Genomic DNA, 26394 nt, shown 5'->3' with positions numbered 1-26394 from the left:
CTCTCGAAACATCACTGTGAGCACCCTAGGTGCAATGTAGGGGGAAACGTGTGTTGCTTATAGCCCTCCATCCCATGCCGTTACTCCATGGGGTGGTACCTTCTGGGCTACCACGCTAGGGCAAGGAGCAGCTGCACCGCTGCGGAATAATTACAAGCATCTTCCATCAATTGTGCTCAAATGTAGACTTCACAAACAGTGAAGGAACACCAAGGTGAGCAAGTCTGGAGTGGTGAGGCATTCTTCCCTATGAAGTGTTTCACTCTTGGTCCCAGTAATGGCATGTTTGACCCCCAGACCGAGCGGGGCGTGGGGACCTGGGAAACATCTGCTTTGATTAAGCTAATTTGTGCAGTGAGGACCTGTTAATGGTGTAGCTGGGTGGACACTGGGGAAGGTTTTTCTGCAAGAATATTGCTTTCAATCCTGTCATCGGGCCAAGTGTCTGGCTGTCAGGGTGACTTCTGACTTAGAGGAGAGTTTCCTTGTATTTATGAGCCCAAAATACAGCAGCGGCAGCTCTCGTAGGCGCCTGTGTTAACCGAGGAGGGATACTGGCATCTCAGCATGCCTAACATCTTGCAAGCAGCGATAGCGTTTTGCTTCTTTTTGTCAGAACGAGCTTGCTTTTTGCCTCCAAGGCTGTAGTCTCAGCGGCGCAATATTAATCACAGAGGTGGTGGGGTGTGCATGAGGTTCCGCACGAGGAGCACGACGGGTTCGCTGAAGACGCCAAAAAAATCTGTACCCTATTAAAGGTTATATTATTTCTAAGGACCTTTTTGCAATGTGGTTACATGCAGATGTGTAAAAGGCTGAAGAGAAACAAGTTAATATTTCTGCTCTAGTTAACTGAGTCCCCAGGAAGGGTTTGCAGGCCATGGTAAGGTCTAGAAGCAATCAGACCAGTAGGAAAATATTTCAGTGCCAATCTTGCTGACAGTCAGCAAGACAGAAAGGAAAGGGAAAATGAGGCATAAATGCTTTCATACACTACTCTGCTCACATTGTGCCTAAAGGCAAGGTCTAACTCTGCCTGTGGAGAGCTTCAAACCTCCAGTTAGCCCAGTTTCCAGCATCTTTCCCAGGAGGTGACTCCACACTATCATACATCGCTAGCGATGGGCAGGATGCGTTTCTCTTTGTCCCCCCCATTACTTCCAGCTCTTCTATTTCCTTATTTACTGAGTGCTGGCAGTGTGTTCAGGTCCTTTGCATCGTTCTGCCGTGTCTCCTCTCCCTTTGGTGTCAAAATGGGTTTACCTGACCTGTGTGAGATGGTGTTTGTTCTACCATCCTAATTAATTATGCTGACATGGCTGCTGAAGAGGATGCCAAGCACCGTGGCATTAGCATTCGAAAGCATTTTCTCAGGATGAAAAAGGGCAAAGCGCAGAAACAAAAGAAAGCAAAGAGATAATGAGGGGCTCCGTGACCTTTCCGAGGTCTCGCTCCCGGAGACTCACTCATTATTTCAGCCGTGTGCAATTAACTTGTGTCATTACGGTACGCGTGCGGAAACCCTTCCAGAGAGGTTCTGTGGAACCAAAGGGAAGGCGACAACTTTTTAGTAGGCTTGAAAACAGAAAGCGGTGGCTAAATTTTGCACAGAACACTATTTGTCCTGAGGGCTTTGTTTTGCAGATCTTAGTGTATAATCATGTGCAACAGCTCATTGCAAGGAAGTAGAAGCAATCTAATAGTTCTGTATGCAATATTTATTGTCATACACTCTCAGAAAAATCACTTGCAAGAAGAGACTCACTGGTACCACGTGGAATAGCATGCATTGACTGTAACCATCATTGTTGAATAAGTTAAATACCAATTGATTTATGAATGTTATTTTCTTTGACTGAAGGAGATGGCATCGGTTCCAGAGGTGCTGGTGTTCAGCAGCTGCCTTCCTCAGGCTTAATGCCACAGTATAAATTTTGCTGAGTGAGAGCCGGCGTGATGATGAAATGCTCCTACGACTTGCTTCTAGGTCTGATTTGAAAGTTTCTAAGAGGACAGCTCTGCCATCATCATTCAGCCTTCCTGCCAATTCACCCCCGTCCCTTTTACCAGTGCTCAGTACTGTACCAAGGAACAACCGGTCCTGGGAGTAAGATCACTGGGTCTTTTGACTCTAACATGCCTCTCTCGAAGGTGATGTTTTGTCTCAGTTGTCCTTCCAGTTCCTGATTTAACAAGTCTCGGCTGATAGGTTTCTGTTAGGGACCGGCTCTGTAGAGTAACAGGTACAGGGAGTTTGGTACTGCAGTTTGTTCTGGGGTGCTGTTATGCTGGTAGTAATCCTCACCTGGTAGTACAAATTGTTTTGGCCAAGTCTCTTTACAGCTGAGCATACAGTACAGGTTTTTAACATATACCCACCTATAGGAAGTAAGACACTAAACCGCTGCCTATTTCAGGTAGAGAAGGGCACAAAATTTTCTACTCCTGCATAAGGTCTGACTTACTACTAAACTTAGAATAAACTCACAAGATTTCTGCACTTTGTTGATATTTCTTTTAATTGGGAAGTCTAGTAAATAGTGGCTCCCCTGAAGGTCATCGAAAAAACCCCTCAACTCACTTTGAGGAGCCAGGACTTATGCACACCATTTTTGTCCTGTGCAGTGTCTTCAAATTTGGGAATGAAAATATAGAACAAGTGCAAAGCAGAGCATTTTTAAATGAAATGAGCAGAGAAAATGAATCTGCAGTGAATGTATTCTCCATAAATCCAAGCAGTATCCAAAATCATTCAGCTCCAATAGATCAGTAATCTGATAGTTTGTGGCTGTGAAATTTTGGGTTTGAAAGGTGTTGGGGTCTCTCAACATCAGAAAGTATGTGATGATTTGAAAAACACAAATAGCAGCTGGTAATGCTACTCCAATAAAAATCAGATGGAAGACAGGCAGTTGATGCTGGACAGTGAATTGAAATACTCGGGTTTAATTTTGGATTACCAACTGCTATTGCTGTTGAATTTTAATTCATTTATATTTCTAGCACTGCTCTTCCTTTGTTTAGATAATCAAGAAAACTTGGCTATGAGTTTTACATAGCAATCACATCTATTCTGTGGTTACCTTTTTAAACTGGTGCTATAGTTACCACAGCAACAGTAAAATGGCTTAGTTAAATATGAAAACTTTATAGGATCAAATCTGATAAAATGTCATGAACCGTCTGGAAGAAATATGTATGCCCCAATAAACATCACTCGATGTTTCCGGGGTTACTGTAGCAATCCATTAACAATTCTATAGTTAAGATCTCCTTGGTATCTCCCTTATAAATCTGCCATAGTTAGTCCTGAAACCGGCCTGTAAATGTTGCATTGCCAGCTCCCAACGGGGGAATGATTAAACAACGTTAATCCAAAGCAAATTGATTCAATTGAAGGCAAAAAGCAGCGGCCCCTGTTACTTCCCCCTCGATGCACGCAGAGACACCTGAGGATCAATGAGAAAAGGAAGGTTTGAAAAAGGTATTTTTTAAATTCACGTTTCAGCCCTGTAGTTCGATAAGCGATAAAGAAGGTGGTCAGTAAGATGTGCCACTCTGGAGCAGAACGGGGGTGTCCCTCGCCTGGCACCTTGCTGCAGGGACACCCGGTGCCAATGCCCAGCATCGGGCATCAAAACCATCACCAGCCACCTGACGGCCACGGGTGCTACGTGGCTCCCATTTCAATGCCTGCTACTCTCAGGGATTTCCGTGTGTTTATCCTTTTAATACTAAGCTGGGCAGAGCAGCGGCGCTGTTATTTCTCTTATACGGATGAGATGTGGGCGAATTACCTGCAAGATTTTCTTTTTATCTCCCAATAATTGGTTCACGCTGTGAATATGGAGAGTTTATATCCCTTTTAGTCTTCTCAACCCATCACCTTCCCAAAGGCAACAATACACAATAGCATTTTTATAGCTAAATCGTGGAGAGGAGGGGGAGGAAGGTTGAGGTTATTCTGCCACTGAGGTATTACTGTTCAGAGTATTATACCGTGCTTGGAAGTCGCTGAGTTTTTATGCCACCTGTTCCCATGCGGTTATTCGCCGCTTTGCCATATATACAGGAAATTAATCTATGTATTTCCATCCAAAGACGAGAACTAGGGAATGAAATTCAATTAAAAATCTGGTTGCAGAGCGCCACGGCAGAGGAGCACAAGAGCTGCCCTGTCTGTAGGAAATCCTCATGGACCCAGCAAAGCCACCTCCGACACGCATCTGGAAACAAGTTACGCTGAAATAAACATTTAACTCCGTTATCCTACATTTCCAGCCAGAATTCTTGACACCAGCATTTTCACTTGACAGTAAGGTATGTTGGGATTGATTTCAATCAATCAAAAAAATTTAAAACAAATACTGTTTTGCTAGTCAGGGACAGTTTTGTACTGACAATGCACGGATTAGCAGGACTGGTGTAGGATTTTAGCAAAACTGAAGTTTACTGGGAGCTTTTTGTGAACTAGACCTCTGTGACAACACAACCGGAGCGGCTGGGCAGCCTGAAGGATCCGCTGCAGCTGGTGACCCTCACGATGTGTTTCTGAGGGCTGAGCTGCTGATTGCGGCTGAGCCATCGCAATACCGCTGCTCCTTGACTGCTACAACGAGGACCCTGTCAAGGTGGATGCTGGCTCACAGGCACATCGATGGCACGTATTTGATCAAGTTTGGATGGTCATGTTGTGCTGCAGAGTATGATTGCGGAGCTGTGAGCGGGTAGCTACATGAGTTATATCAGCTCCTTTAGCTACATACCAGCTGCAATTATACTTTTCAGTATCTGGCCAGATTATAACCAATTAATATCTATCTAACCTAGCCAAATTATCTATAGTCCATTCTCTTTACACTAGCTGTCCTCATCTAATTGGCTCTGATCACTGGTGAGGGATCTGAATTTAATATGTAATTATTTTATTTTTTTTTACTTTTTTCTGTTTTAAAATGCAAAACTCAAGGTGAATCCCAAACTCTTCTTTTACTGGTCTGTTGCTTCAGGCATGGACTGAACATTTTCCAAGCAACCTCAGAACAGCTTTTTGTTTAGGGACTTGTTTGAATACTTAAAATGAAAAATTATTTCATTTGGTTAGTGTGAATAGAGCACGCTCTTTCAATGCCAGCTGGCAGAATTAGGTAGCCAGAGAAGAGGTTGTGTACTGCACTACCTAAAAGAAAGATGAAAATTTCTTTGATTTCTACAGCAGGAATATAATTCAACTATTCAATTTGATCAAAGAAAAGTAGATCAACTAAATTTGCTAGTTTTTTTAGAGTAATTTTTATGAATCTCCGGTTTTAAGGCTGGTAAGTACATTTTTATTCCCATACGATTTGCTTTTGAGACTGAACTTCGGTAGCATCAGTCTGACAGTAAAATTGGATTTCAATGCACGCTGCTGTCAAGATGCCCTCTTTCTCTGGTGAACTTGCACACTGTGATCACAAAAAGAAATTTTCAGCCCAGCTAGAATGTGACACCTGTAGTAATTACCAGCTGCGCAGGTCTGGGGTTAACCTGAGGACAGTTCAATATGCAGAGCAGCGCAAACAAGCAGCAAAAGGAAGAATGAGAAATATCAGAAAGATGGTTTCTGGGCTTTGCTGTATCTTTTAAAATCAATGAGTTCCTACCCCTGTCTCCCGCTATGAAGGACGTTAAGACAGAGCTGTGGATGCAGGTTGTTGGAGGGCGGCTCAGGCATCACATCTGGTTGTACCAGCAGTTGTAGACTCATAGTCTTGTTTGGGTTGGAAGGGACCTACAAGATGGTCTAGTTCCACCCCCCCTGCCATACATACACATGTACACCAACACAACAACTCCTGTTATGCCCTTACATGTCAGGCACATACCTGCAGTAGATAATAATAGCCAGTACATTAAGGTATCATGTGGATTCTTTGCGTGTCCTTTGCCACACCTCATCTCCTTGCTGAATAAAACCAGTGCACATGCTTAAAATATTTCCAGTGACTCAGTGTCACGTCATGGACAGGAAAAAAAGGGAATTTAAAATAATATTTCCCTGCCCCACGGGTGTCGTACGGCTATTTGCTCGGACAGAAGGATGTGTATGAATGCATTGTCCTCATCACAGGCGCGGCATACGCTAACTGCTTAACAAAAACGTGAGAGACAACGTATCGGTCCCTACAAGGACAGTAAAGCTGCACATAGTGCAAGGAGTGCCTGGAAGGCTGGTGAAAGGGATGGCACCGGCATTCAGCATGAACAGCCAAGAGCCTCATGCCTGAGAGGGAATCTGGACGAAATGGGAAGGGCAGTTGCACCCCTGTAGAGCAGGGTTTATTTGCAGAGGCAGGTCTCAGAAGAGTGGTCCCCTCTTGGAGCTCTTTCACATGCATCTGAGACACCCGTCACAAATGTAAAAGCAAATTTTGCTCTCAGCAGCAGGAAAAGCAGCAAATATTCTGAAGAACTAGTAAAATCCTGAAACGGGGTTTCAAGTGAAGGATTCTTTTTTTTTTTTCTTTTTTTTATCCTGGGAGCAGCTGACCTTCCTAGGTGAATCTCTGATGACTGTTGTTAGTGCTGCCCCTAAGTTTCTCATTCAGATATGAAAGAAGCCTTTAATTAAGTCAGCTTATGATGACTTTAAATCAGCTCTTTGTGATGTACATGCTAAACCTGGCCATTTGCTGAACTTTATCTGACCCTTTTGTTGTTTCTTAATTACACAACACAGTCACAAACTGCTGCCAACTCCAAGCTCACCTGTTGGAAATCATACTGATTTTACCTCTAATCACCTGGGGCTTTTGTCGGTTTTCTCTTTGCCCTCAACAGCTGCACCTCCCAGAGGTGTCAGTGCCTTTAAAAGCACCATCAGTGGTTACAGTCAGTCTTGCTTGCCATTTCTTAGGCATGTGGCTAGTTTGGAGAAAGAGGAATTGAGGCAACACCACTGGAGGAAAAAGTGGACAAGAAGTCTTTTCTTAATTTAGTACCTTCTTCTCTTTGGTGTGAAATGCCAACTTAAATTGCTTGGAAACAGTAAGTTTGCACGTGGAGCATGCTAGCGTGATCTCTGGAGCAATACTGCAAGGCTGGAAATCCTTTCACCTTCTCCCGAGGCCTCCTGTCCTCGTGCTTAGAGCCTCAGCAGGCAAGGTAAGGATTTTCAATGTGTTGTCCTTACTCTTTTACATAAAGAGGAGAATAAAAGGGGATTATGAAACAGTCAGACTTGTACAGAACAACTGCTTAAACCCAGCTATTACTGCATTTTTTATGTCTCTCCATTATCTCTAAAGCTGATGGAACAAAAGAAATAAAATAATTTCTGAAAGGTAATTGCGCCGCACTGAGAGATCTGAAAGGCCACCTAATTCATTAAGTTGTAGACCAAAGCATTTCAAATGACATTAAAAAAAATCCTATCCGATGTCATCATTGAGTAGGATTCACATGAAGGTTTCTAACATCCCTAACCTGTCCCGAGTGCCTCGGCGATGCTTTGTATTGTGCCTGTGATTTCTAGGGCACAACAGACAAAAAACTTAACCAGTGTGTATTTATCCACTTCACAGCAGGCGTTGTCATCCCCTTAAAAAAATAAAAGCCCAGCATCCCCTTAAAAAAATAAAAGGGAAAAAAAAGTAAAAAAAAAAAAAGTCTTTTTAATCCAGTTTGGGGAGAAATAACAGCTTTTATAACATTTATTTTTGCATCAGGCTGAGCTGTTTTTCCCACAGCAATAATCCTGAGGTGCACCTGTAATATAATGTGGAAGCAGTTTATGTGATGTGAATTGAAAACTCAAGTGTTTAATTATTTCAGCGAAGCATGCTAATTATAGATATTTGTGGACCTGCTCATTTCACAGCAGAATTTCCTTTATTAAGACCAGCTAAAACTTAGAGAAACTCCACTTACTTTCTCTGAGGGCTTAGAGGACACTTTCAAACAGAAATGTAGATGGTAACTGGGTGTGCTGCGAAACGGACAGTTTGAGGTAAATAGCCTGTGTTCTTAAATGTCATCAAAGCATTTGTTGCATCAACAAACCCTCAAGAGTTTTCATTTTTCATATACATTTTAATACATATAAAACAAGTATAAATTTGTGGTTTAAGAGACACTCCCAGAGCACCAGGGCTCTTTTGCTCTGTAATTCTCTCAAATGACAAGTGTGAAATATGTAGAGCTCTCCTAAATTATAGTTTGCAGATTATTCTGTCAATTTGCTCACATATTTGTAGTCCTTTTTATTATTTTTTTTTTAAAAAAAAGGATTTTTCCTTTATCTTCACAATCTCTGTGGCTCAAATGCAATACCCCTGCTCAGAAAAAGTCAGTGTCTCACCTAGTGAAGTATTTTATTTTAAACAAAAATTTTCAATAACGTAGAAGCTATGTAAAGAAGATTAGCGATTTTAAGTTTATTTTAATCATTAGCGATTTAATTATGTTTAAGAGCAGGCTCATTCAACAATGGGATGTAGCCAGTCATTATGGGTTGGCAACCTGCACAATTAAGCTGCAGCTTCTCCTGGGTCAGAATGTGCAGAATGAAAATAAGCAGCTGATTAATTTAGATCCGTGTCACAGGTGTAGCTGTTTGTTGGGGAAGCTTTGTAGTCAGATGACTTTGTTTCGACAAACAACTCTATCCTATTAATAATCAAACCTCCTCTTCGGATTCATTTTCATTCAGACTGTGACAGTGTTGGATTCCTTGATACCTAGGGTAAGACATGCAGATAATATAGATGTTATCGTGTCCATCAGTCACTCGCCCTTAAAGGGCTGGGGATATGACAAACGGCATCTCTCCATAGTTGTTTATTGCTCAGCTTCTTGCTTTCTGCCAGCTCTTCTGCACTCTTGATCCACACTGGTTTTGATTTCTGTGCATCTGTGAGCAATTGCTTCACCAGGCAGTCATCTTTATAAGCCATGTGACTAAAATCTTAATTTTCATATTTTCTGTTTTCTTTCTCTTAGAAGTACCCGCACATGCTCACTGGTATGAAACTTGGGCACAAGTGATTGCGGAAGGCTCTTTTTGGTATATCTTTGGGGTTTTTTCCGTAATTTAATTCTTTTGCCACATTGCACATAGAGACACCAGCACACAGGCCACCAGGGACCACAGTGGCACTTTGGGGAGTGCTCTGGATTCTCCTGTGTCGCTTGACTGATTGCGTTATCTTAGCAGTGGAGTGGGGAACAGGAGAGCACAAGTCCTTTGGGGAATCACTGAATGCCTTCAAACCAGCTAATTTATCGTTCATGGTGTATCATCGCTCAACCTGGGTATTTGCCTGTGCTAATTCTTTTAAATGAAGAATTACATTAATGGTGGTATAGCTAACAGGAGGTGGTAGTAGCAGTTCTATTTGCCTCATCCTGGGTCTTGCAAATCGTGATAAAAGATTACTTTGGAGCTGGGTTCTCTTATTTTCAATACCTAGCAGAGAATACGAGACTCAAAGTGCTTTTTTCTTTAGCGCACACATTCTTGGGGTGCACTTTCGTATATGCAAGGCAGTGAGGCTGCTCACATAACCTCATTTATGGTCAAATAGCTGATGTTTCCTACCTATTCATGAGACTTTGCAAGAGAGCTAAAACTGCATCTTCTGAGTCAGTTCAAAGGACTGAATGAAGGTTTTGGGCAAGCAGCTGCTTTGAAAAAGATGTATGACCAGAATCCAGAATGATGGAATGATGTGCTGGTCTTTTTCATGACATTAAAAAGGCCACCCGAGCCAGGTATCCAGGCTGCCGTGGCTTTGAGTTATGCTCTTAATTGCTTTTCACTGACATCTGTTTCCCTTCAATGACTTCTTGCCTGACCTTGGACTGCTCCAAAGGGTTAGATCCAAACAGATTTGTCCAACACATACCTCGGGCTCCTGGTGAAACCTCCAACTCCCGCAGCCTGCGGGGTCAATCACACCATGACATGATGGAAACTCGTTCCGCTTTGGAACTGAGAAGCATGAGTGGCTGCAGTCTGAGCCCAAAGTCCTGCTCGGATGTGACACAGGAGAACACTTGGCACAGGTTTCCTGTGGCTTGTGGGGATGACTCGATCCCCAGCAATATTTGCTATTAAAATGAACAGGCTGTAATGGCGTTATTACTGTCCAAATGGAGATAGGAAGATAATTGTGGTCTCTATCCTCTGCCTGTGAGTGGAGCTCAGTAAAAATAACTTCAATGCATGTTGAAAATGAGAAGAAACAGGGAATAGCACCCTGAACACAAGCAAGGCCAGGCGGAATAACTGGCTGTGCAAGAAAATTTTGTGTTGAATTTTCTGCCTGTGGCAGAATCCCTGTATAAGCTTGGAGAAGTCACTTCTGCTCCTTCCTGCCGCATCTCCTGCTCTAAAACTAAGATGAGTCTATTCTACCAGGCAAGATAAACTGCAAACCCAGTTTAAGTGTCAAACCCAGATTTTTCTTCTCTTTCCCCATACTTTCAAATAATTCCGATTGTAATGGTTACATTTGATTAACAGATACTCTTTCACTTCACTGGCAACAACTTGTGTACAAACTTGTCCTTTGCTTTGAAAAGAACTACACAGCTTTGGGAATCCTTGTGGCAGGGAAGGTCTCCAGGAAAGTCTTTTCAGAATAAATACAAATAAGTTTGGGACTAGGCGTGCAAACTTGAAATACATGCAAACTTGAAATCATTTTGTAGTTAGTCTCCTCTTCATGGTTAACAGCTGGACTCGATGGTCTTAAGGGTCTTTTCTGACCTAAACGATTCTATACAGCCCTGTATTCAGGACTGATGCGTGTTTGGGTAGCATGAACCCCAGCACTGCATTTTAAAGACAGCAACAGTTGACTTTCTTCAGGTGAGTCTTGTGGGTTTGGTGGGGTTTTTTTTGTTGTTGTTTGTTTGTTTTTTTCCTCTCATCAGGGTCTAATTTCAGCCAAACAGCACAAAGCAGCTCTACCGTAGATCAAGATGCTCTGCCATTATCTATATTTCATGGTGTCAGTACAACGACAGCCGCAGCCTGCAGAGCTGTCACTTGAGTCAGTGCTGTCAGCCCGCATTCTGCAAGGTTATGCTCTGTCTTAAATTAACATTACTTTCTATTGGTGCCCAGCACTCAGAAATTCCTTACTATCAAAGCGATCACTGCAAGGGGTTCTTTCCTCATCCATCACACTGTCACTACACCGCTCTCCTTTTTGCCATAGTTTCCTTTTACTTTATTCTGAGTTTTTGCATGAGATCTCTTCTGTCAAGCCCTTTTCTTTCTGTAGGAGTTTGGCCACCTCTCCAGATCTAATGGATTTATCGGGATTCACAGCTGCTAATAAGATTTAATTTCTGCAAGTTTGAGGAGAACAGGGCAATGGTCTGTCTGGGTTTTGGTTCTGTGAAGCACCAGCATATCCCTTCACAACTCTTCTCGCCTCTCACAAAACCTCCACGAGAACACTGGAAAAAACAAAACAAACGGTTGAGGTACACGAAAACTTGTGGAAAGGTAAGTTTTGCATCGATCTGCCTAAACCCACAGGCTGCCTTTCAGCCTTCTTGTTGCAACAGAGTTTTATATAAAGAAAATTGCAAGAAATCCTTATTAATAACAGCAGTTCTCTGAAGAAGTGGTTAGCTTTCTCTTTGCAGATGCACCCTGGTGCTTAGTGCTGAGAAGCTGTCATACTAATCAGGCTGAGCTGAGTGCCTATAATGAGCACAGTTTTGTTAAGGACTCATTGTGAAAGCATAAGAATAAGGAGGGGGGGAGCAAGCAGCGGTGGTAAAACCGGCGAGGATGTGTCGCTTTTGAGGAGAACAGCAGGGTCATCTTTCAACTTGAGCGTTCAATGCCTGGGGGAGGGGATAAAGGAGCAGGGAAAAGTAGGTCTGGGTAAGGATACACGGAATGAAATTTTGCAGAGCTAAAGGGCCAGGACTGATTTGTAACTGTTATAGATCAGCTAAAGCTGCATTGGGGATGTGGAGGCTGATGATGTGCCTAGCTCCTGCTGTTGCTTTGATTGCCAGCCAGCCTGGGGATGCTCTTTCCTTGGCGATGGTCACGTCGCTGGGTAGGGAAGGCAGGAGGATGCAGCTGGGAAGTTATATATCCCCAGGTCTGGGTTAACTGCCACTGAGGCAGATAGCCTTGTCAGTATAGAAACTATCTTGAGGTACCTGTGAGATACCAGACACAGCCATCCATCTACCTGCGACGTCAAGACAATAGATCTTTCTGAGATCAAATTGTTCACGGTGTTATGCTGCGTGATGCTGTTGGCAAATATTTCCTCCCTGCAACAGCATTTGTTCGGGCCGCAGCTCTGTAAACATGTGTATATTGGCTTTATCTAAGAGTTGGCTGAAATTAATGGAGCTACTCAAAGCAAAACCACACACTTAGGAGCCTCACGGAACAGAAACCTGCGGGTTGGTGATGATGTTTTTCCAGGTCACCAAACCATGTGGGTGATAATCAAAGTAATTAAGAAAGTGATAGGTAAAATAATGCCTAAGGCTGTTTTCCTCCCCTTCTTTAAGCTTATCTTAACAAATATGTACTGGGTGGAGTCTGTGATTTTTTTCCTTTTGTAAGTTTTACCAGTAGTTGTGTTGGTTAACACAACCAGTCACACACGTTCAGCTTCAATTTTCCCGCGTGCTTCAGAAGTGAAAGGATTTATCCACCCAAAACCTTGCTTTTTTGAACTGTCTGTAGGCTGTTAATGCTTCTTCTAGTAGATAGAATCCAGTTGTATAGTTACAGAGCTAAGATATGATGGCTTTATTTCGCTACTTGGTCACCGTCTTGATGGGTGTGGGTTGACATGGCGCCTTTCCCCCCCGCACGGAATTTTCTCCTGCTGAGGATCTGTGTTTGTTACCTTACTGGGAACGTTTGTGTTGGGCATTTTGGTTTATACTGGACCCTGGGGAACACGAAATGTTTGAGCTGGGTACTTTGTCCTGTGGTGGGTGTCACACATGGAAGCTTGAAGCACAACTGTTGAAGGGAAGCCTTATCTTCCCGGTTCAGCAGGAAATACAAGTATATATTTAATTCCCTCTGCAATTCTGATCGAGCACTTTGCAGGTAGAAGGGCAGGGAAACCCTGTTAGCATGATCTGCAAAGCTGGGCTGCCCCAGAGGGATGTGCACGGAGCAGCATCTTCTCCAGCTCCAAGGGAGCTGCTTGTTTACTGGAAGTTCAACAAACTAATAGTGAAAAACTAGGAGGAAAGACTCCAAGTAGAGTTACCACCAGCAGTAAGATATCTCTTGGGGTTGCAGGGGGAAAAAAAATAAGCTGTCTTGCAACTTTATTATTGCTATTGATCACGTTTATGAAGATGACATGAAGTTGCAAACCGTTATAATACCAAAAAAAAAGGCAGTTACAGCAATGCAAAGCGGTCTACCACATAGTGTGTGTGACAAGTTTATTGCTGCTATGGACTAATATCGCAGTGGGGAAATACAGCACCCGTAAGTTATTTTGAAACAAAACACAGTAGCCAACATGTTACTATAAAAAAATTATTTTTTATGAGCCTCAATAATTATAGTGAGTGGTTACCAAAATGTACAGACAAAAGGCAATAAAGTGAGATGTCAAAGCCAGAGAAGCTCCTTTTTGTTTCATGTCTTACAATCATTTTGTGCATCTGTTAGCAGTTGAGTTCATAGGGACTGATCCAGCACCAGCTGATGCTGATAAGCCCCTAAAGATAATAGATATTTGGATTAACACCAGATTTATTAAAACTTTCAGCCTGGGCCCAGTTGGCAGTTTGGAAGGTGAAAGCATCTTGTTTCCACAAATGCCTTAAACGTGAATTATCTAGGATGTCTGTCACATGTTTGGTATTTCTACAGGTTGGAGGACTCTGTTAGTACTTCAGGAGGTAAAAAGGCATATAATATCAAAATGGACTGTGATGTGCATATGCAATGGTCTACATAGTAACTGCCGGAAAGGCTTGATGTATTTTTGTATTTATACTCTCTTGAAATGCCTTCATCTTGGGTGTTTAAATCTAAAAGTGTAGAATAAGAGTTGTTCATATAAAAAAAGAAGAGCCCTGAACGTAGAGGCTCAGGTCCTGACTCTGGCTTCACTTGACAAAGTCCTAAAATCCAGCCTGTACCCCTGCCTGCAAAGTATTTGTATTAATACTTCCTTAGACAGGAGGAAGATTATAAAACCATTGGCAATTTTGCGATCCTTCATAAGTAAATGTGATACTGAAAGGGTGGCTGAAAAATGGAAATATATCAGACGTTCCCTAACTTTTTCAAAACCTGCTTTGCAGGCTATAACCTAGAGGCTAACTCACCATGAAATTTATTATTCACTTAAATACTGCATCGCTATATTGTGTTCCAACTGAACAATGTTTCCTGCCGCTCGCTATCAGAGGGAACAGTCTGCTGCAACTACTCCATAATTGTTCCACTAATGTATACTTTATTAAACTCCTGCTGTTTTCTTGACTGGTTTATCTACTAAAAATAGTCTGATTAATAAAATGGATGTCAGATGTATCCACCTTTATGTATTTTTCCCATGGAATTAAACAGTACTAAACAGTAATTTGATTTTTTTTTTTCTTTTAGCGTTAAGCAATGTCAATTATTCTCTGCAGCGGTGCTTGTGGATTGCTGGTAGGATATTATAAATTTGAATTCAATTCAGGTTGGCAGTGATGAAAATTCAGGTGTTAACATGCCCTGTTGTGTCATGGCAACCATGGAACAAGTGACAGTGCCACTAGCCCAAGTGAACAGTCTGGATGAAGGCCCCTTTCTTAGATTTTAACCTTACAAAATCCAAAAATAAACATGATTGGGAAGCCCTCGTTAAAATCGCATCTGCATAATTACATGCTATGTATTTTAAATCCCCTCTGTAGTTTCAGATGGATACAGTACAGGTTTGTGAGTCTGTCCTTTGCCTGCCTCTCTCCAAATCACAACAATTACGGCAGTGTTTCTCTGGCTGTTTTCAGGCTGCAAAGACATTTACGTCCAGCTCTGATGAATGTAATTACGCAGATGTAAAGCAGTATTTCGGCTGTGTTACATATTCAGATGTTACTGATGTATTGTTTGGAAACGACAATTAGGTCACAGGGTATCAGTGCAAGAGACTCTTTACTAAATAGTTCAGTGACACGATCACACATCATGATATTTTTCCATGCCATTTGACTCTTCTACGTTCCCTGTAGGGTTTTGGGAGGAGAAATGGGACGTTGCAGAGGGCTCGATTATCCTCTCATCAGCAGGCATGTCACTTGGGTGATTTGATGGTGTACCCCTAGTCTACAGTGCTATAAATAAAAGAAGGATCAAGTACTATGCTTACAGAAACAATGTTTTAGGTTAATCCGTTCAAATAACGCTGTTGGCTTCACTGGGATTACTCTTCAGGATTATCTTGTGTTTTGCTCCAGCGGTGTGGAGTAGGCATTCGCTGCTCTGAAGGATCCTGGAGTAGGTGTCGTGCAATCCCTCTGCATTTCTCCTGCGAGTGGCATATTTCTACTTCAAAAAAATCCCTAAATGTGAAAATGAAAACCACAACCCTTTGTAGACATATGCAGTTGTCTGGGCAGGCTGTGCCGTGCTGCCGTATCTTCCACTTCTGTCCTCCCATGCGTTTGATGAAGAAGGTCAGCAGAACACTAAAGAGAATAAGGTTTTCCTCTGTGAGCATCCATCACCTGAAATGCGAATGCAAGTTAACATCAATTAGGGTTTGACCTTGCCTTAGCTGTATTCATGCTCTGTGCAACGTCGAGACCGTGAGGATCCTCGCTGTATTCAAACCAGCTTCCTCGCTCAGAAGTACCAATAACTTAAAAGGCACGCCAATAATTCTCGAAGTGGAAGCTATCTATGCTCTGATACGACCAAGCTTCAAACGTCAAGCTGAAAACTCTCAAAGGTTTTAAAACTTGCTGCTTCCAGTAGTAGCTCTCCCTGTCAAGCTGGAGGGCACACATGTGGCTCTTTGTACCGTACTTTGGAGTATTTCAGTCCTCTAACGTGTTCATCTGCACAGAGCCTTCCTGAGAAAAAGGGCAGGCAACGAAGTGAGCCTCCTCTGGCTTGCTTAATTTCAGCAAGTACTGTAAAGGGTTTTGCACAAATCCCATTGAAACATGCAAAACCAGTGAAAACTGGTTTCCTTTTGGAAAAGGTTTGGTGGTGGGTTTTGTTTTGGTTTGGTTGTTGGGTTTTTTGGGGCTTGGTTGTTTTTTTTTTTTTGAATGGGATTGTGTCGAACCTGTAGATCTCTGCCATTCTTTAAATTGCATTTTCCTTTCAGAGTTGAGTAATCATTACCACTAAGTGACATTTTCTCTCCTGAACAACAAAAAATCCTTAGCTAGATTTGAGGCTAAATCGTCATGTGGAAAAGCACTGCAAATAAAGGGTTTGGGAACTGTAATATCTGTGTGTCAGGCATGCACGTTGCATTTCAAGTACGGAGGGAAGAGGTTGGGCCGCCGTGCGTGCAAAGGCTGATGAGTGCAGCCAAAGCCGAGGCTCAGCAAACAGTCGTCCTCTAGCTAGGAGTCGCTTTCTACTCAATAGTTTTAATCTTTTCTTCAAATGGAGGGTTGCAGCCCACTCTTCACTTGCTGATATGCTTAATTCACTCCAAGTGCCCACAGGGAGATCCTATTTCATACTGGCTTTTGACATTTTATATTTTAATTAAGCTTACCCTGTAGGAAATAAGATGCTAACAACTAGGCTTACCTCACTCGCGCAAGACGATGCTTAGAATGAAATCTGTTGCCTGCGTCCCTTCCACAGCCTGCACTTTTGTTGTGTATAACATCTCCAGAGAGACCGGGCAAGCTGTGTGCCACATCCAAGCCTGCCAAAATTAAAATGGGGCATGCTTAATTTCTAGCTTACTATTATTGCATCTTCATTGGGGTGAGAACGTTTGTCTAGTTGTACCATCACACTGTCCCTGGGGAGAGAACCAGTAATTAATACAGGCTGTTTATTTTAGAGGGGGAGGCACTGAAGGTTTGGGGAATACACAGAAATTTTTGCTTTGGAGGAAGAGCTCTTTTGGGAGTCCAGGCATCTCGTTTAATTAGCACCGCTCGGTTTGGCACCGTCCTGGAGTGGAGATTCGCATACTGTAAGGTTTTAACCCAATTGCCCACATTTAGCACTGGAAGCTGGTAACTGGGAAGGGTATTTGGCAACTTGGTGATGGAAGGGGGCTTGAACACCTTCCAGACCCAAAGCACGGACACTCGATCAAAGCCCTGTGGGGTAAGAACTTGCCACGCATCAGCCAATACATGGTTTCATGATCCCATTCGTGCGGGGTGCAGGGTAAGTCAGGCTCGTTTAATCTTATTTCACTTTAATCAGTGTAAATCGCCCCTCTTTGCCGTGGGAAGCAGGGGTGCTGCGAGGGAGTGTGTCACTGCTCTGAGCTTACCCCGTACGGTGCCAAAACCATGGTCCCCATATGGCTCTGCCCAGTGTCATTTTGATCGTTTTCAGGCTCGTGCACAGCTTTAATCGAAGCAGCCAGCCTTTTTCCTGTGCTAGTCACCGAAAATGCAGAAAACCAGCTGCCAAATTTCTAGCCTGAAAGAGCTTACAGGCAACGTATAAAACAGAAGATGAGAAGGGACAGAAAGGAAGCCCAAAGAAACAGTGAGATGGCTCTGGCTAGAGCGAGGGACTGATTTCAGCACAGCTTTCTAAAAAAGAAAAGAGTGAGGAAGTTTTGTGTTAGACTGTGGTATTTTATCTCCCGCTTGCTGCCGTGATATCACTTCATTGAAATTTGTCCTGGAGCAGGACAGCTGGTTAAGGAACAGCATATCTGCATGTGGTTTGCAATATTTACCCCTTTTAATCCAAATAGATTTGTTTCTTTTTGTTTTGAGGAAAGTTTTGAAAAAAAAAGAATGCAATGTAGTGGCAGTGAGGAATGACTCTAGCTAGACTTGAATCAAGCTGCAGAGTGATTATGTGGTTTTCCTCATTTGCATTATGGGAGAAGAGCAATCTTCTAAATCTGCTATTTCAGGAATACATCTAAATCACAGGTGGCCTCGAAACAATTTTCAGCTTTGCCAAATATTTTTATGTATCTGATACGTTATTTAAATATTTTCTTTTCCTCTCCATTCTTCATTTGCAGCATATGCTAATGCCGCCTTGCAACGTATAGATGTTGGGAACATGAATGCATTAATATTTTACAGAAAGGAGTGTTCAGATTTGGTATGAGACCAGGGTAGCAATGCAGATAGCTAAGATAACGAGGGGGCTGAAAGGATTTTTTCAAGAGCAGTCAGACAACCAGAGCCTTAAGAGTTAAGTGCCTCGCAGTGCTGTTGTGAAGGAATGTGACTATTTGGGCATCTTTTGTTTGGGGGTTGTTTGTTTTTTTTCCTCCCTGTTTGCTCATGCTTGGCTTTAATTGCAAACCAAATTACAGTTCTTCTGCAAACTACTAGCAGGAGTAGTGGGGACAGACAGGTTTGTCACACCTATGTATTACTCTGATGGGCTCACTTGAGCTGATGGCAGTAGCCGGAGATCTTGTGCTTCATGCACGATATCTGAAAGGGTGACCATTTACAAAAGCTGCTTCTGCCAGTTTAGATAGCATCCTCAAAAGGCACAACCACTTTAGTGTGAAGGCTGAGCCGCATCGTTTCCCTGCCCTCTTGAACTTGTTTTTCTGATGCTGAACTACTTTGTCTTTCATTTCTCTGACCTGAAATGCTCAGGTCGCGGATGTTGGGAAAGTGATGAACAGAAGTTGCTTAAATGCACAGTCCTATTTCCAGCACCATAAGCTATGACAGGCTGATTTAGATGTCCAGGTCAAACGATTCTTTTCACTTGACTGCATCAACCATCCTGGGAGCACTTGTTATCTTCTGTATTAAGGCTTTGTCCTGCAAGGTGCTAGGTGCTTTTTGTTATTTTTGACTGGCTTGGAGAAAGCAGTGAGGGCATTGCTTCACCACCCTATGACTAATGTGTGTCATGCATTTGGTGTCAGAATGGGACACCGAGGCACCGGCTTCCCTCTGCCTTGCCCAGACCCTTCCAACACGGTGTGGTTAATACAGCCAGATGTGATATGATGTGCCCAGGAAGGCTGCAGGACAAATTGCTTCATGTAGATCCTTCTAGAGAAGAGGGACTCACAAAATGCTTTGAAATCTTAAAAAAAAAAACAAAACCAACAGATTAACAGAATATAATTACCTTTTATAATTATATATATAATTAAGAGAGTGAAGTAAGGGATCTGATCCCTTCTGGACTTTAAATGATTGAACCTGTGCAGCCTGGTATTGACCAAGTACCTGAATTGCAAATATGTGTGGTACTGGGTTTACTAGTAGGAAAATGAGAAAAACAGTTACTATTGTTTCCATAGTACCCTAATATAAATAGCATCCAGTGGTTTCTATGCAACAGCAGTTACCGAACCTAATAATGTGCTTTATGTTTACTAAAGATGGTGATTCTTGAGCTTTAGCAAGCTAGGTCGAATGCAAACTTTGTAAGAAAATGAATGGATAAGAATGCTTTTCCTTGATGAAATGTAAAGTCTGCACACAACTGGATTCTTACAGGTTGTATCATTTGTGGTTGGCCTCATGAAATGTCCAGGAAGGATGATCTCATTGCCTTTGCTCCTGCCTGCTGCTGTCTGAAGCCCCAGTTGACTGTCCTGGTCATTAAAAAGGATACCTAGATTTTTTCTTGTAGCCTGTGGTACTTGATTTCTTCTTTTGAATGGACTCAGAGAGGCAGTAGCTGCCTGCAGGTCCGGGGATAGATGCTGTGTTTGAATCCCAGGTTCGTTCTTTGGCTGCTAGCCCTACTTGTAATAGGTACTGGAAATTCCTGTGTAGATCCTGTTGTTGCTCCCAAGTCTGCAGGATCTTATAAAGAAACTGAGCAAAGCAGCCTTGCTGCTGCCTTGCTCTGTGTGTGCTTTGCTGGTTTTTTCTGGGGGGGGGGGGGGGGGGGGGAAAGCATGTGATTAAAAAAAAACAACCCCAACATCCAAATCTCTTGAGTGCTAGCAGAAGTTTTTTTACAATTGCATTAACGGGTTTAGACTTAATGAAAAGATGCCCTTTCTGCTGCCTCAGTTGCAATTAGACTTCGGTACCCTTCTGGCTCTTTGGATTCACGAAGCAGTCTAACTGGGATGGGTTGGTGGTTTGGGGTTGGGTTGTTTTTTTGCTTTATGTGCTGTGTACAGTCTTACTGGTCACGTAAGTCCATGAAGGAGCAAGAAGGTCTTTACACTGCAGCATTGCTCTGAGGCTCGGGAGATATGCTTTTTATTTCCTGACTTAATCCATCTGTGCCTTGGACTTGTGTTTCCTCAGCTCTGTAGAGAGGGGACGGAGCCAAGTCTCCCACCACCTGAGTCATTATGCAAAGTAGTTCTAATATTGGTCTTGATTCTGTAAACATTTCTGTGTTTGCTTATTTGTGTCGTTGAGTGGTCTCCTTTCCTTCAGACATTAAATTAGGTACGTGTGCTGCTGTTGTTTCTCAGCCTTAGCTTTTCATCCAGCCTCTGTTATAAGCACCTCTCATACAGATGGTGTTAGAAAGTTAAATTACAGTTTTCCATGGCTGCATTGGCAATTGCTGAATTTAAATCCAGGATAAAGTACTGTTCAATTCCCAAAGCTCTGCACAGTCTGTTACTCTCTGCCCTATTAATATTCATTTATTAAATAATATTTTAGTGAATAATTCTTACTAAAAGGTCCTTGCCAAGCCATCCCTGTGCATTCGCGCTAATGGTGAAGTCACCTGGGATGCTACAGGTTTCCCCTGGCTTTCATCATTTCTTTCCCACTGGATCTACAGCTCTAAGACACAACACCGTGGACCGTAAACCCTTTGAAGGATGTCTTCCATTAAAGCATGTTTTATACAGGCCTTGCCAAAAGCAATAATGCAGAGTGTTTTGTTCCCCCTGCATGCCGTAAATAATGCAAATAATTTTCACATGGAGTCATCTAGATACACGACGCCGGTGCAGGTACAGTGTATCTGTACTGTGATACCGGTTATTACAGTAAGTAATTGCTCCCCAAAGTATTGAAGCAGTGGTATTTTGGGCGGTCCCACAAAACAGACCGGGCTGTCAGTCTCCTGCTTAAAGGACCTGGCTTGGTGAAATGAAAGGATGGAAATCCAGAGGTGTGAAACCGGCTTGGGAGGACAAGAAGCTTCTTCTGGCCTCTGGTTTTCCAAAACCCGAAGGTTAGGGATTTTGGTTAAATTGGCCAGCTCTCCTTCTCTTTGGAGAGCTCAGCAGCTGTGTGAGTAGGTGCCTGGGAAACAGGGAAAATACCAGCAGATGGGCACTAATGAACGCGTGGACTTGGTCCGGGATCGTTTTGGGAGGAATGAGGCCGCTCGGGTACTCTGGAGAGCTTCTCGGAGAGCACATTATTAGCTCGTTCCTTCACGTTGCACCTGACTCAATTAGGGAAGCTAAAATGTCGTTTTCTGGGTCAATGGCATGAGCTGCAAGGGTTTTGGCGTCCCAGTGGGCGAGTGAACCGGCATGTGCCTGAACTGTGGGAGCGGATCGCTAATATACATCTCGATAATTAAAGTGAACCAGAGGTCTACAATGCTAGAAATCGTACAAAACTGCTGAGTGATATTGTTCCTGTCCCAGATACTGCAGTTGCTAAAAGTGAGCAAAACTGGGCTGTATGTGGAAGAAATAAAGTATCACCTTCACCATTCTAGATGAGGATGTAGAAAATGGATTTAGGGCCCAAGTGCTCAATACTCAGCAGCTCTCATTAAGAATTTCATATGATGTTTTAATCAAATTTGAGAGCTAATATAGAATTGCTGGCAAATTTCTCTTTAGCTTCTATATTTGACTAAATTTACCAACGTGAGTAATTACACCATTTGCCTTGAAAATTAATTCCCCAAAAGGAAAAGACCTTTGCAAGCACACAAAAAAGCAAATTGAATAATAATTTGTAATGGAAGTTTAAAAAGGGGTGGGAAGGAAGAGGAAAAACTAGGTTACAAAATTTAAAGTGTTTTGTATAAAAATGGATTTAAAAATAATTAGAGTAGACGAATCTCTTTAGCATTGTGCCTTTATTCAAGCTTGTAAAGTGATTTGAGATTACTTGGGGGGATGAAACTCTGAAAGTGAAACTTGTCACTGCATAGTGGAATTAAATCCCCTTCTCTTTTTTTTTTTCCCTTTTTTTTCCTTTTTTCCTTTTTTCTTTTTTTTCTCTCTTTTTTTTTTTTTTTAAATCTGAAACCAACAGGCAATGCTGAGGATTTTTCATCTCAGCTGCCTAAATGTCAAGAATTAGTTTTTATCTGAGCAACCTGTTTATCAGAAAAATCCAGCAGTTCAAAGGAAGATAACTGAAGGCAATGGAAGAGTTGAAACAGGCTCACAAATAAGTTTCTGTCATGGCTTTATTCTCTGGAAATAACTAGTGCCGCTGCTCTTAGCGATGCATAAATAAAAAGTCAGGCATGCCCTGAAGCAAGCAGAAAAAGACCAGTTTAACACTATCATTAGTACTTTGACCAGCAGCCAGGCGACAGACTCCAGATCTGCTTTACGTGCCCACGCGATTCCAGCGCCTGGATTGCCAGCATCCCTGGTCTGCCCCACCTCACTCCTTGGAGGGGCTTAAATGGAGATCAAACTTTTTGATTTCTACATTAACTTATTTTCTACTTGTAATAATCTGGGGGTTCCCCCCCCCCCAAAAAAAAAAAAAAAATGGTGAGCAGAAGTCAACGTCTTTCTTGATTCTAACCATGGGTTTGCTCTCTAACTACAGTCTCTTGAGAGTTTTATTTTCTCTTCATGTTAGTCATAGACTACTTGAGATGCTCCTGGTTGTGCGTGTTCCCTTCCTCCCCTGGAGCGCTCCTGGCACAGAAGCAAGCTTGGTGAACTCCCATCTTTGTGCTTTCTAAAAGCTGACAGCAGAGCATGGAAAAGTGCATGTTTCAGGGGCGAGCAGAGAGGGGGGTATTAGAGGCTGTTGTAAAGAGAAGCACCCAAGCAAAGTGGGGGAGCTGGGTGCTCGGGAGCAGAACTGATGCTGCAACAGCAAGAAAATCTGGGTGCAGGGACCTGGTAAGACCATGGGACTGTGCATGGGGATCATGCCTTTCAGATGGGAAGGAATAAATACATCGCTGCAACTGTGAGCAAAAGAACGAAAGTCTGCACGGGAAGGAAAAATGCCTGAAATACGGCAGTAGAAATATTAGGAATAAAACCCCCTCTCCCCCTATGTACGGTAAAAAGGGCTCGTGAAGCAGCTGAGCAGCTCGCCCATGTGGTGTGAATAGCTGCTGCCCATCTGCACGGGGTTTAGGTGTGATGCCTGCTGATGTGCTCTGTTTCTCTCCACGATCTCACAGTTACTCTTTAAAGACATTTTTGCATACTCAGTACTATTGGATTTAGTGCTGAAACAGTAAGGATGTATATAGCAGCAGGTCAGTTATGGAAATTATGATTTATTCTATCCCCTCTCCCTCTGTAACAAATATACAATACCAAAGACACTAATAGGAAGAAGGTAGCCTGTGCGCAAGAACAAAGAATTCACATTATACTTCTAGAACAATTTATTTCAATTCTATAGGGGCTCCTTGCAGTGTTCAGAGTGGATTTGAGGACGTGGGAAGTTTACGGCTGAGCCATACCAAGTACTTTTTTTGCAATAAATCTTTTTTTTTTTTTTTTTTTAAAACCCAAGACTAAACTAAACTGTAAGGTGGAGAGTGTTTGCCTTGTCTTTAAGAAATCAGAAGGAAGATATTTTTTGAAAAAAGTAAGAATACATTAAATGGGAACCTTTATTTTTTTGCAGTTTTTCCTTCAGTGTTTATTCAATGCAAGTGGTTTACAAAGTCAACGAAATTTTAAAACCACTTTGGTGTCATCAATTCTATGACACTACTTGCATCTCTTGCATTTTTTTTTCCCAGTGGAAAACAATATTTGAAACGTAAAATATTGGTTTGCTCTACTCAAGTGTACCAAGGAGGAAATAGGCTTCGCTCGCAAAGATGGAAGCTGTCCAAAGTGACAATGTTATTTATAGTTTACAGGGATTTTTCCCAAAAGAATGTCTGTTATTCATGGGGGAGCGAAGGAATTGAACAGGAAAGCCTTGGGGGCCTGTGGGTGCCCAGGTCATTGGAAAATCCACTGATTTTCATTGATATTAGTGGGCATTGAGACAGATTTATCCAGTGCACTGTTTGCTAATTGTCTTGGGATCTGAGGTGGTGAAGTGAAAACGTGGCATTGCCACTTAAATGGCAGCAGTTGCACGTAGGTGGAAGGTGGGTTGAAAGAAATCAGTGAGTATTCACCATGGCAGTATTATAAATGTTATAAGTGACAGGACTAATTGCAGTCTTAATTACAATGATGTAATTCTGGAAAAATAGATTAAGGCATTAAAGTTAGACAAATATAACAGCTATTAAATGAGTGAGATAAGAATCAGGCTATCATTTTATCTATGTATGTGTAATCTGAAGTCTGTAGCTTTAAGCTGACAGATTGGAATATTGGTTTATTCCATATTTTAAAAAAAAAAAAAAACCAACAAAAAACCAATGTAAGCCAATAAACTTCAAGTGGATGTCACTTGTGAATGAGAAATACTATCTCAGAGCACCCAGGCACAGAGTAATGGTGATATATTTTCCAGGCAAACACAGACTTTGTAATTTCATTACTGTGGTAAGGACAGTAATTGTTCAGAACACTATAACTCCCTTCCTTTTCCCCTCTGAGCTTGTTCCCGCCTCACCAAATTAATCCTCGTTTGGACCAAAGCGTAACTCTGGTGGCATGCCCGCGATATTCCTGCTCTAATAGCGCTGTGGTGCTCTGTCACCCAGCTGCCCTCATTTGGGTAATCCATGGCTGTAATACATCATTTATCTGCTGTTGTTTTGATGATGTATGAAAGTAATGCATCATTACAGGACTACCAGCAGAAATATCCCAGAGGCTTTGAAGGAAGGGGGAGAGGAAAAAAAAATAAATTCTTTATAAATGTGAAAAAAATTAGTTATTTATGGGAGTTTCAAAGGAGGGAGGTTAGAAGGGAAGTGGAGTAAGGAGAGAGAATATAATATGGGGAAGTTTTGATTTCCAGAGCTACCTAAATCAATAGGAGCTGCGGTGTTTATTAAATCCTGAAATTAGGAAAGGGAATTTCTGTATTTCCAGTTGCATGCTTTAATCACAGTGCCCCTTTCTCCTCCGTACAACTGCCGAAGGAGCCATTAAGGCTCTGTTTGGAGGCAGGAGACACCAACTCAGCGCTGGGCTCTGCTAACGAACACCTTTCCCGTCTCAATTCATACATACAGCCTGGCACGCTGTCTTCTGATCTGCCTGTGCTAGGTGGTGCCCACCGCTAATATAGTCACTAGAATTAGATGGGTAATTATTAAAATTACAGGATTAATAGAAGGTCCTTTTGTTTAATACTGGACATTCATATACTGGAAGGCTACCATAAAAAAATCAAGGCTGAAGCCCTGGTGGCGTTGGACACCTCAGTAACACGTGGTTTGGGCATCTGGAGTCACTGCCAGGCTCTCTGTGATTCGGGTCCTTAGTGAACCTCAGCATCAGCCCTGTAAGCAAGGGTGACTCACTATGATTATTTGAGTAGCTTGGCACAACGGGAGCTTTTTTGTTCTACTAGTAGAAATACAAGTGTGTGCAAAGATGGGCTGCCTCTAAAGATCTCACTGGTTCCTCTTTTTTTTTTTTTTTTTTGTTTGTTTGTTTAAGCTGTGTGGAGAGACCTTTGATTTCATACAGCATCTTTTATATTTTAGATTTCTCATCGTTTTTTTAGTTCAGTGCCAGCCATCTGGGCTGGGCTGGTGGCATCTACTCGCATTGCCTCAGTTACTGTCCCAAAGCATCCAGGTTTGGAAGCTTTCTGTAGTCCTCATGGGCAGTCCTTTCTGTTCACAGATAAGGCGAACAGAGGGATGGAGGAAGTGTAAATATTTTTGATTACTGGAGATTAATAAGAAGCAAATAAATAAAAATACATTGAACGGACTCTGTCGTGGCTCATGGGTTGTCAGGGAGTGCATTTTAAAATCACAGACTGGGGCCTCATGAGGTCCTTATCATTCTTTTCTTCCTTGCCAAAATTGTACCGTGTTTCTCCTCTTCTTATTTCTAATAGCCTGTAAAGTCTCTCCCTGCTCTTTTCATTCCAAACCAGAAAGTGAAAAAGCCTTTTAGACTCTCTCTCTCTCTCCATTTCAGGTGATTACAAAGTCGATTGTCC

The sequence above is a fragment of the Falco rusticolus genome, chromosome 20 (assembly GCF_015220075.1).
Source record: "Falco rusticolus isolate bFalRus1 chromosome 20, bFalRus1.pri, whole genome shotgun sequence".
Lineage (NCBI taxonomy): Eukaryota > Metazoa > Chordata > Aves > Falconiformes > Falconidae > Falco > Falco rusticolus.
The sequence above is the reverse complement of the archived record's forward strand: the minus strand, read 5'-3'. Positions refer to the sequence as shown.